Source organism: Cupressus sempervirens, chromosome 11 (assembly GCF_028749045.1).
Source record: "Cupressus sempervirens isolate cs-2001-9-10 chromosome 11, ASM2874904v1, whole genome shotgun sequence".
NCBI lineage: Eukaryota > Viridiplantae > Streptophyta > Pinopsida > Cupressales > Cupressaceae > Cupressus > Cupressus sempervirens.
The window spans coordinates 412,810,648-412,817,614 of NC_143128.1; positions in this window are offsets into that span (position 1 = coordinate 412,810,648).

Genomic DNA, 6,967 nt, shown 5'->3' on the forward strand with positions numbered 1-6,967 from the left:
TACAACCATGGAAGCCTTCAAAGCCGTAGCCACAACTAAGCAATCCATTTGAACAAGCATGAATTTAACCTTCACAATTGTTGCCTTGGCTAACCTATCAAGCCTTCTCCCACTTGACTCTTGCCTTTTTCACTTTTTTCTTCTCACTTACAACAACTACCCTTGTGGCTACTTATATAGTAGCAAGTCCCACAAAACCAATAAGTGGTATTACATAAACCACATGCTACCTAACCCATTGACCCTGCATGTAATATTGGAAATTTAATTCTTTTTTCCAATATTAAATAATTACATGAAATATTATCACAATATTATAATGCAACTCATCAAGTATGTCCCATAGGAATCTTTACATTTTTCATGTCCATCTAGTTGCAACATTACATAATAAAAATAAAATAATACAATATAACATTATTATGCAATGTATGCAACACCCATAATCTCAACAATCTCCCACTTGTATATATTTCATAGGGTTAATATGTAGCCACATAAATGAACAAGGGAACAATCCATCCCAATACATCCACCATCATGGATCAAAGTGGACCAAGTGTCCCATCTTGGTACCCACAACAAAATTAAAGTATCTATCTTCTCAAACACGAATGAAGCCACTTCCTATTATGCCACTGCCACCAAACATACATAGAAGCCATCCAAAGAGAAAGCCACCCAACTTGTTGCATAAAATTTTATACCAATTGAAATATCAAGCACAAAAAAAACTTGATTCAAAGGTAATCACATGTATTTGTAGTTGTCAAAAATTCCACAACTAAAATAGCACATAAAAAAAGTGCCAAACCCATCCAACTATTCATACCTTCAAAGGTATACTAAGTAAATCTCATAGTCATCAACATATCCAATCCATAACCTACAATCCAAAACCTCAAGAGCAATACCTTCCACATATATACCAAGAAGCTCCCACTATAAAAGATAATGTCAAATATGTAACCAATCCACTCACAACATCTCAAAGAAGTGAATCCATGTAGTCTCAAGGACATCATAAACTACAAGAAAAACTCTCATAAAAGATCTCCAACACTCTCCCAAGTTCTCCACAACTAATAGAGGAAAGAGATAAAGGAATAGCCATGACATCTTTCACATGACATACATGAGCACAAACCAATGATCACAATCTCTAACCAATCTCAAATCCAATGTAAGTGAAACCAAACATCGAAGAAGATAACCAAGACGAAAGAGAAACCATGAAAATCATAACCTATGTCATGTCCTTCTACACACACTTCTAGATGTAAATTGTGCAAGTATGATCTCCTCCATAACCCCAACCAATAATCCTCAACAACACCCAAACCAAACCATATAACTAATTGTGCATGTAAGCCTCTCACAAGATGATCAAACTCATAAACCATTCCTAAACCAAGGAATATTCCCAAAATAAAACCATCTCCCAAACTCAACCATCATAACAACATATGAAAATGGAGATAACCAATGCTAAAACATCTCTCAAATGAACCCTCCAAAACTAAACTCATGTACCATAGCTCAAGATCCATATCCATGAAAGATAAGTATAAACACAATAGACATGAGAAAAACAATGGGCTATACCTCTCAAGTAGCAAACTACCTAGTAGACCAAGAGTGGGGAATGAGAATTCTCATAAAGATATCCAAGTCTCCAACCAAGACTCATCTAAGAACAATCTCCTCTCAAGTCCATATTAGGTGAATGCCCTTCGAATTTCCTACTAAAACCAAAAAATTATCCCAACAAATACTTCTCTGATCTAAGAGAAATCAACATCACCACCATCTCTAAGTATCCATGAGAACCTATAACCAATAAATCCATGCCAACTCCAAATACAACATAGAAATATCATGAAGTATCTAGCTTATGATCAATGTACTTGTTGTGAGGTTTTCACACCATCGCCCCAAAACTTTGGGGACCCCCCCTTTTTTTTATCACCTTGGCGATAAATAATTTTTTAAGTAGTCTAAAAAAAAATTGGTCTTAGAAAATTTTGAATCTTGGGTTCCTTCAGGACTAGGGGCTAGAAAGGTTAGATTTATTTTCACCTAGTTTCAACTTGATTTTCCAGGGCAAACAATTTCATCCTTAGGCTGAACAAATTTTAAAGAGCAACACTTGGCAAGGTAGAATTGTAAAATTTGTACTTAGACAATTTCTTTTGAAAATTTGGATAATTTTTCTAATTTTTCAAAAAAATGATTTTTAAATTTTTTTTGTTAAATCTAGTCTTTCGAAAAATCTTCAATTTTTGGTGAAGAAAGATTAATTTTTCTGATGATGAAATCAAATTGCAAAATCAATTTTTAGGGTCTAAGAAAAATGATTTATTTGTGTTAAAATGCTAAAATTGCTTACCTAAATCGATTGAGATTAAAATTGCAAAATTTGGCTTTAAATGGATTAAATTGCCTTGAAAACTTTTTAGTATTTAATGAAATTGGTAATTTAATATTAAAAAATAGCTTTTGGTTAGCCAAAATCCAATTTTAATGGCATATTAATTACTAAATCCTCATTAAATGAAAATATTTAACACCCCCAAGGCATTATTTAATTTCTTTTTGCAATTTGGAACTAATTGGAAATTTAAAAAAGCTAATTTTCATCATGGAAAAAATAATTTTGGTTAAGTATTTAATTGTAGGCCATAATTTTGCATTAATTATTTATTTTTCTTTCTCCCAAGGTCTAAGTCAGCTAGCTAGGGAGGGTTTTTGGAGTTTGCTATAAGAGGAAACTTCTTCCTCTTCTTTCCTCACTTCTTATCTTCTCCTCCTTGCTTTTGGGCAATTTTTATTTAAGGGCAGATTTCTCCATTGTTGGGCAAATTTTCTTCTTGGAGTAGCTCTTTGGTGTTGAGTGATTTATCCTTGCAAGGCAGTTTTTCTCCATTTTTGGTGATTTTTGGTCTTGAGGGAAGATTTCCTTTCCATTGGCAATTTTTCTTGAGGGTTTATTTGGCCCTTGTCTTGGACAATTTTTGGTTGAAAGACAGATTTTTCATGGTGTTGGCAATTTTTTGCAAATTCTAATTTTTTTTTGTAAGGAGTTTCAATTTTTGCCCTAGGTTGGGCAATTTTATTTGAAGGTGAATTACATGATAAATTTCTAATTTGCAAGTGGATTTGAAGTTCTTGAGGTCTAATCCTAAATTTAAAAAAAATCACTGTTTGGCTATTGGTTAAGGTGAATTTTAATCATTTAGATTTGAAAGGGGTCCTTAAGATAACATCCTTCTTTTGTTCTAGTCTAAGGATTGCTTCCCTTGGTTCTACTAGCCCTTTGGTCCACCACTCTACCATCCCATAATAGGGTGACGAGTTGGAGGATGTTAGTGCAAGTATCTCAGGTAGACAAACACTAAGAAATAAAAAGAGGATATGATGCCCAAAAAACCTTTCTTCTTGAAAATGAAGTGAATAACTAACACCAATATCGATACAGTAGACATGATATAGATGAAGGACATACTAAAGGAAGGACAATCCCCCTTGGCAAAGAAGAGATAGATGGCGGTGGTACATCGCAGCCCAAGTGTCGACACTTCCATATCAACCATGATGAGTGATGTTGGGATGACACTTGATTTTGAGGATATAGAATATCAATGAGATAGATTTTGGATTGAGGTTGGATGAGTTAGGAAAGGTTGCTATCAAGAAGAAGAATTTGGACACCCTTTCCTCTCTCAATGCTTTTATTGGATTTGCAAAAGAATATGAGAAGGACCATGAAAAGATACTACAAGCAACAAGTAGCATAGTGAAGTTAGAAAAACTTAGGATGAAGCACACACCTTGTCCTCCTATGGAAGAAGTTAACTAAAGGCTAGCTAAGTTCATTGCCTTAGCTAAGAAAATGAAAGAAAAGGGAAAATTTATATTAGAAGATCATTTGATGTAAGCCCAAGTGGTGATTTCTCTTTCTTTTAGAATAGGAAAAGTTTCTATTTATGATTGGCCACCATTTTGGTGCCTTCTCATTGGTTGCCACTTTAAAACTTTTTTCATTGGTCCATTAACAAGGTGGTGACTTCTCATTGGTTGATGGAGTGGCAACTCTAATAAGGGTTTTTTGGATCTAATCTGGATCATCAATCTTGTATTGATCTCCACCGTCTATTGTATTTTCAACCTTTATATCAGGCCATTTGCTCTTATTTGTAAAGTGTCAGAGAAATTGTTGCTAAAATAATACCAAAATTGCTCTCTTTTCATTATTGTGACTTGCATGGTGATTAAGAACATTAGGTGTTATTGCATATTTTCTACTTCCACATAGTTAGATTTCCTTTCAAATTGTTAAAGTTGGCTACATTTGAAGTTTTTTAAGTGAGGTTAAAGTAGATGGATAGTTGTATGGTAGCATTGGTAAATGTTTGATAGGGATCAATACTAGACCACTAGCATCCTAGCAGCTAGTTGGGAAGCTTTGTGTGGCAAACTAGTTCATTTTTTTTTGAATCATTACATCTGTACGGGTGGGGCTGCTAGTTAGCCTTCATTAGATTTGATCCCTATCCATTTGCTAACCTTTCTACTCATAGGAGTAGGATTAGAATAGTGAGTAGTTGAAGGAGTAGGAGTAGAATAGCAATTAGTTGGGTAGTCGAATTTAATTCTGAGAGAGTTAGAAAGGTAAAAGTCATTAGAACCATTATTACCTCCTCCTTGCGTAATCAACATTATCTAGTGCTACATCCTCTACCATCACTGTCACCATCAACATCACTTAGCATTCATGCAAAATCATCACCATCTCACCAAAAACCAAAGTCATCCTTGAATGAATAGTGTAAGGCCACCTACGTGATCACCAACGAATCACATCAATAAAACTAAGTGAGTATCCACAAGTGTAAGGAACATTGGATTTATTATCATATCCCATGAGCAAAAAAATTTCAAGAGAGGAATTGTATGTTTGATATTCTATATCAAATATCAAATTACTAATATGTTATTTAAGTGATACAAAACTCACATTAACAGTACTCAATACCAAGAAACTAAACCAAGATCAATGTCAAAGTTCTAACCATGGCCTCAGGAACATAAACATGACAACATGATCTCACCATCTCAACCAAAGAGATAAAATGCTCTATATAAACATACTATAACATGTCAAAACCCTAAACACATATCAAGAGTATACCATGACATAAAAATGAAACCATCCTAACACCAAGGATAATATTTCAAATAAAATCATAAACCACACCTTTACCAAGAACCCCATTAGTCCTCAAGATGCAACCATCTCCACACATCATGAAGTAAACCATCTCTACATATCATGAAGAATCATCTCCACATACCATGAAGATAACAAGTGTACCATGTAAATGTCAAAGACACTTCTGCAACAACATGATCTAAAACAAACCTCCAACATCTACAAACACTCAATCATTATATCAATGTCAAAAAATTCCACTCAATTGTGGTACCAAGTCACCTATGGCATCATAAAATCCATCTCCTACATGAAGATCCTCCAAGTCTACACTCACACAACTAGAGTTTCAATACCAAGTGAAACCAAAATCTCTAAACCAAGAAGATACAAACCAAACCAGGAACTAATCCTACACTATTGCCTCATCAATATCACAAGCTCCCACTAAACTGTGTATCCAAGCTATCTATGACATCATGATGGAAAAAAAAATCATCTAACCATGAGAATCAACAAAGGCATCAAACCATCAAAGAACTCAAAGTGCACATCATAAGCTCCTGAAAAGAAACCAAATAAAGAAGATATACCACCATAACCAAATCAGGAATCCAAACCAATGAACATCAAGGATATACTTTTATAACTAATCATGTCATGCCAAATTCTATGGCACCATGATCACATCCATGAACCAAGCATCTGACTCTAAATATATCCAACCTGTCAACACAAAATAGTCAACCACAATCCTTCATAATGAACGTACCTTGTAATAATATCTCATCCCTTTTACATGAAAAAAAATTAGAAAATCATGTGACTTAGGGCATAGACAACCCAAATTCAAGCCACCAATCTGAATATGCATCAATAATGATAGATCAATGAGTAAAGACAACCCATAACAAGCCATAAGTGCAACCTATAAGTATAGACCACTTACAACACTACATAACTTGTGGACCCAAAAAGTCATCATACATATCCAAACTAAATATGGATAACCATATCATCATGAGACCAACCTGAAATATGAATTGAGTATACAATGAAATCAAATTCAAATCTCCAAAACATACAATGCCATAAACTCATAATACTACCATAGTCAATATATACCATCAACTGTTCAGATTAATATATCACCAAATAAAATATGTCAAACTTACACCAAATCTAAATCAATTTACAGAGCTCTCCAAAAGTTTTCCATTGACTACTCAAAGTCCAAAATATAACTTAGTATGCCCAATTTATACCCTAATATGTACTCAAAATAAATAACATCTTACTTTTGGGCTCTTAAAACCTGAAAAATTTTCAAAATCATAGAACCAAAACTACACCAAGTTGTAGTACTTTGAATTAGCTCTCCAACACCTATAAGAAGTCTAAAATCTAATATTTTGAGAGAATTTTATGGTCATTTTACTAAGATAGTCTTTTTACCATTTTCACTACGAATTTTTTTTCTTTTGATGAAAATTCTAATGGGATTAAATTTGATAGCCATCATGAACTAAGACTATTTTTTTTTCCCTCTAAAAATGGCCAAACTAGGGCATATTATATATTAAAATTTATGTAAACATTGACCCAGATCTAATGGTGAGGTCTATTTTTACCCAAGAGGTCATTACCACAAGCCAACCCCAAAAAACCTCATTTAAATGAAACATCCAAAAAATCCATTTGACCAAACAATTTCACACGCCCAAAAATATTTTAGCATCTCATCACCACAACAAA